General features: G+C 38.9%; 1 long non-coding RNA gene and 4 other non-coding genes across 23 annotated transcripts in view; all 5 read right to left on the bottom strand.

The window, feature by feature from the left end:
- LOC105739932 overlaps positions 1-12,435 on the bottom strand; it is an 86,071-nt gene that overhangs the window by 16,554 nt on the left and 57,082 nt on the right. For 16 of the 19 annotated variants that reach the window (XR_004030503.1, XR_004030494.1, XR_004030512.1 and 13 more), the window contains 8 exons: positions 11,732-11,872; positions 9,890-10,091; positions 8,276-8,392; positions 6,894-7,005; positions 6,444-6,577; positions 4,833-4,944; positions 3,760-3,868; positions 1,709-1,820 (listed from right to left, as the gene is read on the bottom strand). This is a non-coding gene — a long non-coding RNA (uncharacterized LOC105739932). Of the gene's footprint in view, positions 1-1,708; positions 1,821-3,759; positions 3,869-4,832; positions 4,945-6,443; positions 6,578-6,893; positions 7,006-8,275; positions 8,393-9,889; positions 10,092-11,731; positions 11,965-12,435 lie in introns of all 19 variants that reach the window. The other 3 variants (XR_004030502.1, XR_004030507.1, XR_004030511.1) reach the window with 3 other exon arrangements.
- Positions 4,025-4,116, bottom strand: LOC115835737. The gene has a single exon (XR_004030761.1). It is a non-coding gene; the product is annotated as a small nucleolar RNA SNORD116 (small nucleolar RNA).
- Positions 6,129-6,223, bottom strand: LOC115835736. The gene has a single exon (XR_004030760.1). It is a non-coding gene; the product is annotated as a small nucleolar RNA SNORD116 (small nucleolar RNA).
- Positions 7,961-8,052, bottom strand: LOC115835735. Its single transcript, XR_004030759.1, has one exon. It is a non-coding gene; the product is annotated as a small nucleolar RNA SNORD116 (small nucleolar RNA).
- LOC115835716 lies at positions 11,578-11,669 on the bottom strand. Its single transcript, XR_004030742.1, has one exon. It is a non-coding gene; the product is annotated as a small nucleolar RNA SNORD116 (small nucleolar RNA).

Here is a 12,435-nt window from a genome sequence, read left to right as displayed (position 1 = left end):
ACAAATGAAACCCTCATAATTAAAAGAGTTTCATTTGTCAACTTTCTTACTTTCATAATTACTAATGACGAGTTGTAAGAAATAAACCACAGATACTCACTTGCCCATGTGGTACGAGAATAAAAATTATGCTCACTCCCTGGAAATGGGTAGTACTGAAAGTCAGTTTTCTAACACCAAAGGCCTCCCTTCACATCACACAATAAAACTAGGATCTCCCTTTAAACATCTATGAGACCCACTAATAAAAAAAAATGAGTATCAGGCAATGAAATCCACATAAAACTCTATGAATTGCAAATTTAATCATTTTACAATTAGAAATGTTTACTATAGCATCTACTAGAATCCCTCAATCAATGTCTAAAAACCTTCTCTTTGAGTGACAGGCAAAATTTAAATTCCAATTTTTGTGACAAGGTCAATAAGGAAATTAAAATGTTAAGACTTTCCACAAATAGAAAGTACCCTTCAATTTCCATACATTCTTTTCTTTAATAGATAAAAGCTACTCTTCAATTTCCATATATTTCTTTTACTTAATAGATAAATAATATGTAAACCCTCATAATGCCTTTTACACTGTCCACCTAATGAACCTGAGAGACTGACCTCACACACAAGATTATAGCACCTAAAAACATGTATAAAAGACTCTAGGGTAGGCAAAACCATTTCCTACTGTTCCCTCTACTCTTGTGTAGTTCTGTTTACTATTAGAGTATGGACACTGCCAGCCAAACACTGAAAAAAATGCCATATAATCCCCAAAGATGTATGTACACAAACATATATAAATATATACAAACACATACAGACCTCTGTACAATTCATGTGCTGTAACCTATGTGAGTGGGGTGGTTTTCCAATACCACAGGCCATTTTGGTACCAGTTGCTGACCAAACTGAACTCTCTCCACGTGTTTGCCTGGCATGGTCCCTGTGCTGGACCTCAGTTCACAGAACTGGCACAGAAGTGGTTTGGTCATTCGTTTGGCTCAGATTCCAATGACATCCATTTTTAAGTCATCATCCATCCAGGCACATTTATAAAAGGGACTTCGAACCTGAGATATGTGGCAGACACTGAGCACAAAGCTATCTGTCACCAATGACCCACACTATTCAATCATGCAGACCAGCAGCACAGTCAATGACCAGCCCATGGCTGACTGGCATAGCCAGAGTCTCACTGTCATTGGAGTGTCCTGATTCCCTAAGAAAAATTGTTGTTATTTTCAGGACAAATGCTTTTTAACATGTGAGAATTCCCACGGAGACTTGTGGGTGGGAGGCAGAATTATTCCCTATACTTTTCCTTCATGTCTCCATATGGGGAAAAAAATAAATTCATTCATATGAAGCCCAGTTTCTTGGTCCACCTCATTCTGTGGGAAGAGATTATATACATGGGAATGAGAAGTATACATGTTCATTTTTCAAACTTAAATAAGACAGGAGGATTTACTATGTAACTATATGTAAAGTATAACAATTTTATTACACTTATAGAATGTTTCTGATGTTAAAGCTGAGAAAAATATAAACTGTTAAAACAAACTGAAGGCTAAGATATCTCATGAGAGTACTGAATGCCTAATACTATTTGTATTAAGTGACTCCTTGCACATCTAATGAAATTCTCAATTACTTAAAAAAATAATAAAAACAACCCACAAAAATGAATTTACTAAAAATTGGATGTTACCTCAGGAGAATATTGTTTTGTTGCCTCCCAGATGAGTTAGCTGGTACATATGACAAAATCAGCGCATCACTGGTTCAGCAGTTAAAGTCCATGGAATTCTGTGACAACCAATCTACAAAGTACACAGGCAATCAGGAAAGTTGTGAAACAACATTTGCCAAATGAAATATTTTGTTACAAGCAGTTATAAGAATTCACTTTAGACGTTCATTAGACTCTATGTATGACAAGAATAATTATGCTCACATCTTTGATCAGATTGATCAGATAGAATTTTTTCTATTCTATTTTTTCTATTCTAGACAGATAAAATATTTTCTATCCATGTCAGTGTTTTCTCAGCACACTGACTTCAAAATTATTTATAGCTAGGATATTTCTTTAAACACAGCGAGCACTGTGTGCACTATTGGCATAGAACCTATGTACATCCTCCTATATGCAGGAAATCATTTCTAGATTACTCATGATACTGAATACAATGTAAATGCTGCATAAATAGTTGTTATACTGTACTGTTCAGGGAATAATGACCAAAGAAAAGGTCTGTACTTGGCTGGGCGTGGTGGCTCATGCTTGTAATCCCAGCACTTTGGGAGGCCGAGGCAGACAGATCACTTAAGGTCAGGAGTTCGAGACCAGCCCAGCCAACATGGGGAAACCCCATCTCTACTAAAAACACAAAAATTAGCCTGGCACAGTGGTGGGCACCTGTAATCCCACTTATTCGGGAGGCTGAGGTAGGAGAATCACTTGAACCCAGGGGACAGAGGTTGTAGTGAGCTGAGATCATGCCACTGCACTCCAGCCTGGGTGACAGAGTGAAACTCTGTCAAAAAAAAAAAAAAAAAAAAAAAAAAAAAAAAAGAAAGAAAGAAAGAAAGAAAAAATAAATAAAAAGACTGTACATGTTCAGTACAGATGAAACTATACAATATTTTGTCAAGTATTTTCAATCCATGGTTAGTTGAATCTGAAGATGCAGGCCCCATGGAGAAGGATAGCAAACTATATATGAAATTGTTTGCTAAATTAATAGAAAAAAACAAGAGAAGAACAAAAGAAACAGTTCAATCTTAGCAGCTGCGTTGGCAACTGATTAAAATATACTTGGAAGATACCACATGAAATTGTTTCACTTTAAGAAAATGAGAAGTAAAACAAAAGAAGACATTTATGCAGCCAACAAACATGAAAAAAGGCTCATCATCACTGGTCATTAGAGAAATGTGTATCAAAACCACAATGAGATACCATCTCATGCCAGTTAGAATGGCAATCATTAAAAAAGGAAACAACAAATGCTGGAGAGGATGTGGAGAAATAGGAACACTTTTACACTGTTGGTGGGAGTGTAAATTAGTTCAACCGTTGTGGAAGACAGTGTGGCAATTCCTCTAGGATCTAGAACTGGAAATACCATTTGATTCAGCAATCCCATTACTGGGTATATACCTAAAGGATTGTAAATCATGCTACTATAAAGACACATGCACACATATGTTTACTGCAGCACTATTCACAATAGCAAAAACTTGGAACCAACCCAAATGTCCATCAATGATAAACTGGATAAAGAAAATGTGGCACATATACACCATGGAATACTGTGCAGCCATAAAAAAGGAGTTGTCCATGTCCTTTGCAGGGACATGAATGAAACTGGAAACCATCATTTTCAGCAAACTAACACGAGATCAGAAAACCAAACACCACATGTTCTCACTCATAAGCGGGAGTTGAACAATGAGAACACATGGAGACAGGGAGGGGAACATCACACACCAGGGCCTGTTGGGGGGTCAGGGGCTAGGGGACGGATAGCATTAGCAGAAATACCTAATATGGTATTTGTAGATTGGTATACACCACCATGGCATGTGTATACCAATGTAACAAAACTGCACGTTCTGCACATGTACCCCAAAACTTAAAGTATAATTAAAAAAAAAAAGAAAATGAGAAGTAAAAACTCATCATATCCTTGGATTTTGACCATCTCATCACCCTCAAAAGGTCAATCAGTAGCTCAGGCAAATGTGAGAACAGACCAAGTATAGGCAGGAACATTTCTCTTGGGTCTCACTGTTCTGCTTCCCAGGCTCTGTTTCTATGGTATATAGATGCCGCCAACCGAACTCTCAGAGTTTCCATTTTACCCTACAATTGAATTTTTATACACAAATGTAAAATTCATTTCCTCTAATAAATGCACTCAAGTGGTTTTCAAATACCCCAGTCCCTGTGGTTGCTTCTAACTGACCAACTAGTTGCAACTCCAGGCAACACATGTTCGACTGGAGTGGTCTCTGTGCTGGACCTCAGCTCACAGAAGTGGTACAGAAGTGTTTTGGTCACTCATTTTGTTCAGATTTAAATTAGATCAATCTTTAAGTCATCATCGATCCAGGCACATTTTAAAAAGGAACCTTGAGTCTGAGATATGTGACAGACACTGATCACACAGCTTTCTGTCACCCTGGGACATGCTGACCCACACTATTTAATCATGGAGACCAGCATCATTGTCAATGGTCAGCCCCTTGGCTGACTAGCATAGCCAGGGTCTCATGGTCATTGGAGTGTCATAATCTCTTAATAGGATGTCAGTATTTTAAGGACAAAATGCTTATCATGGGAAAATTCCTACCGGTCCCTAAGGACCAGAAGCAGAATTTTTCCCATTACTTTCCATCATATTACGACACAAGGAAACAATAAACTTAGCCATATAAAATGTAAAATGCAGTTTTAGTCTGCATCATCTTGTGAGAAGAGATTTTATATATATATATATATATATATATATATATATATATATATATATATACACACACACACACATGCAGAGACATATTCATTTTTTAAAAATTTGCACAAGACAAAAGGTTTCATTATTAATCAGCATAGAAAATATACTAATTTATAACTCTTGGAAGTGTTTTAAATGTTATCCAAAGTATAGAGAAGAAAAAAATCTTAAAAATAAAGGAAACTGATGCTTCAGATAGTGCATCAGATTAATAATTCCTAACATTGTCTGTATTAACCTATTGTTGACCAAACCAAATCACTGACAGTTTTAAAAATAATAAAAATAAATTTACTAAAAATTGGATACTACCTCAGGAGTGTGTTGTTCTGTTTCCTCCCAAATTAGTTAACTGGTACAAATGACAAAATTAGCCCTTCACTGGTTCAGTGGTAAAATTCCATGGAATTGTATCTCACCCAATCTACAAAGTATAGAGGAAATTAGGGAAGTCATGAAACAAAATTTGTCAAATGGAATGTTTAGTTACAAGTGAATATAAAAATTCACACTAGACACTCACTGGACTATCCAATGAATGACAAGAAAAATTATTCTTACATCTTTGATAACTATAGAATATAAACTTTTTAAAAAAAAAATCTGAGACATTAGTCTCAAAGCTTCCCTGCCATCCCCAATCAAAAGCATTTATTACAATTAGGATATCTCTTCAAACACAATGGAAACCTTTGAGGATATATGAATACATATTTACATATATGTATTCATATATGTAAAAAAGAATTTGTAATATAATCTAATTATTTGAGGCAGCATGTAGTTGAAACCAGCACTCAAATATAAACAGTGGTTTGCTTTTTGATACGAAAAACTAAAATCAAAACAACAAGTGACACAATCCTAGTGGCTGAATTGGCAAGAAAATTAAAATACACTAGAGTAGTCTACTTAGAGTACCTTTTTTTTTTTCAATTTCCATGTAATTGTTTCACTTAATTGAAAATAAAAAGTAAGGCCGGGCACAGTGGCTCACGCCTATAATCCCAACTTTGGGAGGCTGCAGTGGGTGGATCACACCTGAGTTTGGGAGTTTGAGACCAGCTTGGCCAATATGGTGAAACTCCACCTCTACTACAAATACAAAAATTAGCCAGGCGTGGTGGCGGGCACCTGTAATCCCTGCTACTCAGGATGCTGAGGCGGGAGAATCTCTTGAACCCAGGAGGTGGAGGTTGCAGTGAGCCGAGATTATGCCACTGCACTCCAGCCTGGGCAACAGAATGAGACTCAAAAAAAAAAGTAAAATCTCATTATTATCTTTGGATTTGGATGTTGACCCTCCCATTACCCTCAAGAGACTGATCATCGACCAGAAAATTCTGCGAGCTCAAATGTGAATGGCTCAAGAGTAGGTGCAATAACGTCCCATGAATCTCACTATGTCCTGGTTCCCCAGGGTCTACCAGCTGCTTCTATAAATGCTGCCAAGCAAGTACAAAGAGAGTTGCTATGTCAAACCACAGCTGGATATTTACAGACCTGAGAACAATTCATTTGCTCTAATATATATGGGTAGGTTAGTTTTCCAATACCCTAGTCCCTGTAAACTCCCTCCTCATGTTTGCCTGGCATGGTCCCAGTGCTGGACCTCAGCTCACAGAAGTGGCACAGAAATGATTTGGTCACTCATTTTGTTCAGATTCCGATGAGATCCATTTTTTTATAGTCATCATCGATCCAGGCACATTTATAAAAGGGACCTTGAGTCTGAGATATGTGGCAGACACTGAGCACATCTGTCACTCTGGGACACACTGACCCACACTATTCAATCATGGAGACCAGGATCACAGTCAATGACCAGCCCATGGCTGACTGGCATAGCCAGAGTCTCACGGTTACCAGAGTGTTATGATTCCCTAAGAGGAAATGTTGGTATTCTCAGGACAAAAGGCTTACCAATATTAGAGTTCCCACTGGCCCTTGAGGATGGGAGGGTAGCATTATTCCCAATACTTTCTTTCCTTCTTGTCTTGCCTCAAAGGGATGAATAAATTCATCCATATGAAACCTAGATCTTGGTCTATGTTGTCCTGTAGGAAGAGAGTATGTATACGAATCTGAGAAGTATACACGGACAATTTTTAGCCTTGCATAAGACAGGATGTTTCGCTATTAACATATATGGAATACACACTAACTTATAACTCCTGTTGGACATTTCATATGTTATTCAAAGTAGAGAAAAGAACAAAATCTTTATAAAAAGGAGATTGATGCCTCAGCTCATCAGAATATTAATGTCTGAAATTGTTAGTATTAACCAATTCTTTGTGAACCTAAATTCTTGATTACTTAAAAGAATAAAAATAACTCACAAAAATAAATTCACTAAAACTTGAATGTTACCTTAGAAGTGTATTGGTGTGTTTCTTCACAGCTATGTTAGCTGGTACAAATGTCAAAATTAGCACTTCACTGGTTTGGCAATGAAGATCCATGGAATTCTATCTCACCCAATCTACAGAGTACAGGGGAAATTAGGAAAGTTGTGAAACAAAATTTGCTTAATGGACTATTTTGTTATAAGCAGTTGTAAGAATTCACATTAGACACTCATTGGACCATCTGTATAACAAGAACAATTATGCTCACATCTTTGATCCAAATTGTATGGAAATAATGTTTTCTAAAACATTTGTCCCAAAGTTCCTCCAGCACATACCCTTCAAAATCATTTATTACAACTTTTAATCAATACAGTGGTCACATACGGAGGACATATGAAAGCAGACAATGAAATCCATGTGAAAATCCAAGAATTTGAAATATCACTTCTAAAAATGTTTGCTGCAACATGTAGTTGAAACCAGCACTGAAACATGTATTAAATAGCTTGCTTGGTTGATGGGAAAACAAAAAAGAAACAATTGTTTCAGTCCTAGTGACTGGGTTGGCAATCAAATGAAAATATACTACAAAATTTCATATGAGATATTTATATCTTACATGATATAAATAAATCTTATATTTCATGTTTCATATATTTCATATAAGATATTTATCTTTAATTTCCATGCAATTATTTCACTTAAAAGAAAAGGAGAAGTAAAGACTCATGATGTCTTTGAATGCTGACATCTCTTTGCCATCAAGCAACAAATCATCAACCAGAATATTCTGGGCGCTCACACAAATGTCTGAATGGCTTGTGGGTTCACACAATAATTTCCTGTAAATCCTATAACTCCTGTGCTGGCTCCCCAGTGTCTGGTCACTGTAGTGTACAGATGCTACCAGCCAAGCATTTGAAGAGTCTCCATCTTACCCCCAACCACATATTGGTAGGTAACTGTCCAATAATTTCCTGTACTGTATGTGAGCTGGTTAGTTGTCTAATTCCACAGGCCATTTTAGTACCAGTGCTGACCAAACTGAACACCTTCCATGTGTTTGTCTGGCATGGCCCCTGTGCTGGACCTCAGCTCACAGAAGTGGCACAGAAGTGATTTGGTCACTCATTTTGTTCAGATTCCGATGAGATCCATTTTAAAGTCATCATCGATCCAGGCACATTTATAAAAGGGACCTTGAGCCCGAGATATGTGGCAGACACTGAGCACACAGCTGTCACCTTTGGAGGCACTGACCCACACTAGTCAATCACATGGAGACCAGCATCACAGTCAATGACCAGCCCAGGCTGACTAGCACAGCCAGGGTCACATGGTCACTGCAGTGTCATGATCCCCTAAGAGGAAATGCTGGTATTCTCAGGACAAAATGCTTACCAATATCACATTTTGAGGTTTTGATGTCACACTTTTTCATGATACACTCCATTCTGTCACTTTTTGAGGTTAAAAAAATAACTTTCATATGAAAATCTGTGCTGGTTCTGCGATGAACTACAAGAATAGAGAAAAAGTGAGCAAAGATGTGTAACACAGACATTCATTGTTCAAATGGCCTGGGGATCCCCACACTGTAGGCCTTCTCACATTCTTATATTTCATATAAGTTTCATATATTTCATACAAGATATGTATTCTTTAATTTCCATGCGATTATATCACTTAAAAGAAAATGAGAAGTAAAAACTCATGATGTCTTTGAATGCTGACACTGGAGAATCCCCTCCCATACTTCATGAGGCTACTGGCTGGTTGACCCAGGTTATCGCATATGATTGAGCTGCCTGATGCTCTCTTCATTCCTGTGGTCCAGAGTCTCCTCCCCTTACACAGAGATACCCGGCATCTCAGAGTACAGAAAAACCTTCGCCATCTCAGGAAGTACCAGTCAGCACCAGCTGGAGGCCCAGCAACATCAGATAAACTAAGTGATCAAAACAGCATCCCCTCAGCTCTGATGGCAAGATTGCCTGCGAAAACATGGCCTACAAAAGTAGGACAGGGCATTCAAATGTGCTCTATATGCCTGTTAAAATAAAACATTTGAATAGATTCAGATTCCCCTAACTTAAAAAGGAAAAAAAATGCAGGATAAACTAAAACATCACCCATCTATCAAGAACCGGAAGAAATCACAATTAGAAGGAAAATCATAAGCAGGATGAGAAAAAACAGTTAACCAAGCCAACCTCAAGATTAACCAAACATTGTGGTTATCTGAAGAAGTTAAAAACAGTCATGGTAAAAATGCTTTAGCAAGTAATTATAAAGCTTCTTGAAAAAAGTAAAAAAGTAGAAATCTCAGAAAGGTAGTAGAAGTTTTTTTAAAAAAAGAACCAAGTGAAAAAACGGAACTAAAAAATTCAAAAATAATAGAGTAGTGATTAAGTGAATTTAGCATAGAACAATCAAATTTAGCTAATCTGGACAAGAAAGAAAATACTCTGAAAAAAAAAAAAAAACAAAAAAAAAAAAACAAAAAAAAAAACACAGCTTTGTGGACCCGTGTGTGACACAGAGACATGAGGTTGAAAATAATTATAACATTCTTTTTTTTTTTTTTTTTTTTTGAGCCAGAGTCTCTGTCGCCCAGGCTGGAGTACAGTGACGTGATCTTAGCTCACTGCAACCTCCACCTCCCAGGATCAGGGGATTCTCTTGCCTCAGTCTCCTGAGTAACTGGGACTATAGGCACACAACACCATGCATGGCTAATTTTTGTATTTTTAGTAGAGATGGGGTTTTGCCATGTTGGCCAGGATCATCTTGATCTCCTGACCTCGTGATCTGCCCACCTTGGCCTCCCAAAGTGCTGGGATTACAGGCATGAGCTACTGCACCCAGCCAGCAGTCACGGATTTTATACTGGAAATTAAATCCCATATCTTGCTCACTGAAATGTGCTGAACACAATGGATAAATCAAACCATCACAAGAGTATGTGCAAGACACCTATACAGCTGAAAACAAGAATTTTATCCCCCAAAATACCTGCACACAAAGAAGTACAGTAGGATAGAAGTCCAAGTCTAGATATGAAACACTGCACCCGGAATTATCTGTGGGAGGCAGGGCTGCGCCAATGGTTTACCTTCGCCTCTCTGGAAAACACAACCATCCTGGAAATCGAAGCATGTCTTCTACGCTCCATTTTCAGCCTCTTTAACAGAACTCATAGAAAAATCTTGAAAAGCTACAGGAAAATAAGCCAACAAACCACAGATAAAGCCAACTAAGTATTATACAAACAATTAGCATAACTGGAAATTGTTCTGGCTTTACCAGTACAATCTTTTGGATTATTCCTCCAGAGATAAAAAAATAAGTGGTTAAATATTTTTTGACTTGAGTGTGACAGAAAATGACATCACCGAATATAGTCACACAAGCACTGACCCCAATTCAAGGTAACACCTGTTACTGACATGCACATTTGGTCCCTTACTAAAATAAGAAGAGGCTATGTTGCAAACCATCTTGGTGTATCTTCTAAAGCCAGAAGAGGCAAAAACCACGAAGATATATTAGAACATCAACAGTACAGGAAAATAACAAGTCTTCTTTCTATGCAACTCCATACTCTCTTACATATGGGATCTGTATCTGCACTGGAAGCATATCAAATCAAAGTCCACATTTAAACAGAAAAGGTATGTGCACAAACAAAAATGAAATGGAGTATTTCTTGTAGGATCCTCCTGGTTCCACTGCTTTTTCTCTTATTCTAACCAGTAGCTGAGTACAGCTGTGCAAGTTAGAAGAGTAATGACAAATAGGAAGAGACATGAACTCCTCCGCCACTGTTAATTATTGACATGGTTGGTAAAATGGAAAACAGAGGGGCTCTGCAGAGAGATGCTTAGGGAGCCCACAGCCACAGCCCTCCAAACTGGGGAGTCATCTGTGGCTGCAGAAGCAGCAGCTCCAAGTCCGACCTGCTGAAGTCAGAAATGGAGAAAAAAGAGGGAAAAAAAAAGAAAAAAGGAAAATCAAGCAGAGCCACTTTCCTCAAACTGGCTGGGGCTCCAGGTGGCCTGTGGTGGCAGCAGTGGCAAAAATCAGTCAGACTCCACCTGGCAAGGCAAAGGGGCAGCAGAAGTGGGAGGCATGGTGAGGAGCCAGGCCAGGCCAGGTACAGGGGGTTCATGCAGGCAGATAGCGTGCTTCACTTGCTTGTGCAGGCATTCACCTTGGAAGGCCAAAAAAGGACCTTTCAGGTTCTCCCTAATGGATATATGCACACTATACTATTTACTATGGTTTATGGCCAGAAGCCTGGCCATCTTGGGTGATATGCCTAGCATTCACTGGGAACATTATATGGATAATATTCTACTAAATTCCACAAATTTAAGCCTTCTGAAGAAACCGACTTCCTCTAAGGGATGAAGGAACGCAGAGCTAGGACAAGTCAAACCTGGCCATGTGGAGACAGGCTACCAGCTAACTCTTCCTGTGCCACCTGCACATTCACCTGCTCCTGCATAGAGTTGTGTGCTACCCTGCTCTCAGAGATAAATCCTTCACACAAGGAATCTCCTGTGCACAGGAGGCTGCACTCCCCTGTGACTCCCTTTGCCCAAAGGGGACCCCATCCTAAGCCTGGACAAACCCCTCAATGTAACCTGCATCAACAAATGGAAGTTTTCCCTATCTACCCGCTGTTGGAGCAACGTGCTGGACCTCAGTTCATTGAAGATGACGGTATAGAGTTTTCACTCATTTTGTTCAGCTTTCCAAGGAATGCATGTATAAAAGTCATCATCGATCCATGCACAGTCTTTGTACCTACAAAGATGGAATATCAGAAGATTTTGGAAAATGGACATTTACCATCCTGAGGGATCCACCAGCACCTGAAGAAGCCCACGCCACACGTGCCGCACATGCCCAGGGGCTCCCCACCATCTCCAGGAATCTCCCAAGACAAAGATGATCCATCACAGCCTCTGGCCTTCTTCCATGCCAGACCACCTAGGAATTAGAGGCAAAACAGGTGTGCCTGAGAAAGGCAAGCAGGTACACAGGTCTCAAGGGCCATGCCATTCATTCCGTTGTGGTGCATCCTGTAACAGAAGGAACCAGAGGCACTATAATTCGTGGGTGTGGTCTGGTTTAGTAACACCTAAGTTTTGCTGACAGGCATGAGTGACAAGATACAAACAAACCCACTGCTTCATGCAGTTAAAAATAACTACAAACCTCTGTAGGTCTGCAATGCTTGTAACTAAGGTCTGGTATTCCAAGAACCATTGCCAGTGATCAAGGAACATATTTTAAAGGCTCACTAATCCAAGATTGGGCAGAAATGTAGAATATGACCTGGCAATTTCATCTGTGCTACAAACCACAGAAAGCAGAATTTATAGAGAAGAAAATGGTGTGTTAAAGAAACAAATTAAACTCTTGAGAGAAATCCTTGCACTTAAAACCTGAATGATGGTTCCATGGAAGCTACACATGGCAGGAATGAGGCCCCCTATGTAAGAGAAAAGTTGGCCTGTGAATGTCTGCTGGACATAAAGAGTCCAGTGGGA

Source organism: Nomascus leucogenys, chromosome 6 (genome assembly GCF_006542625.1).
Source record: "Nomascus leucogenys isolate Asia chromosome 6, Asia_NLE_v1, whole genome shotgun sequence".
NCBI classification, from domain to species: domain Eukaryota; kingdom Metazoa; phylum Chordata; class Mammalia; order Primates; family Hylobatidae; genus Nomascus; species Nomascus leucogenys.
Note: the sequence above shows the minus strand (reverse complement) of the source record. Positions and strands in the feature narration are given on the sequence as shown.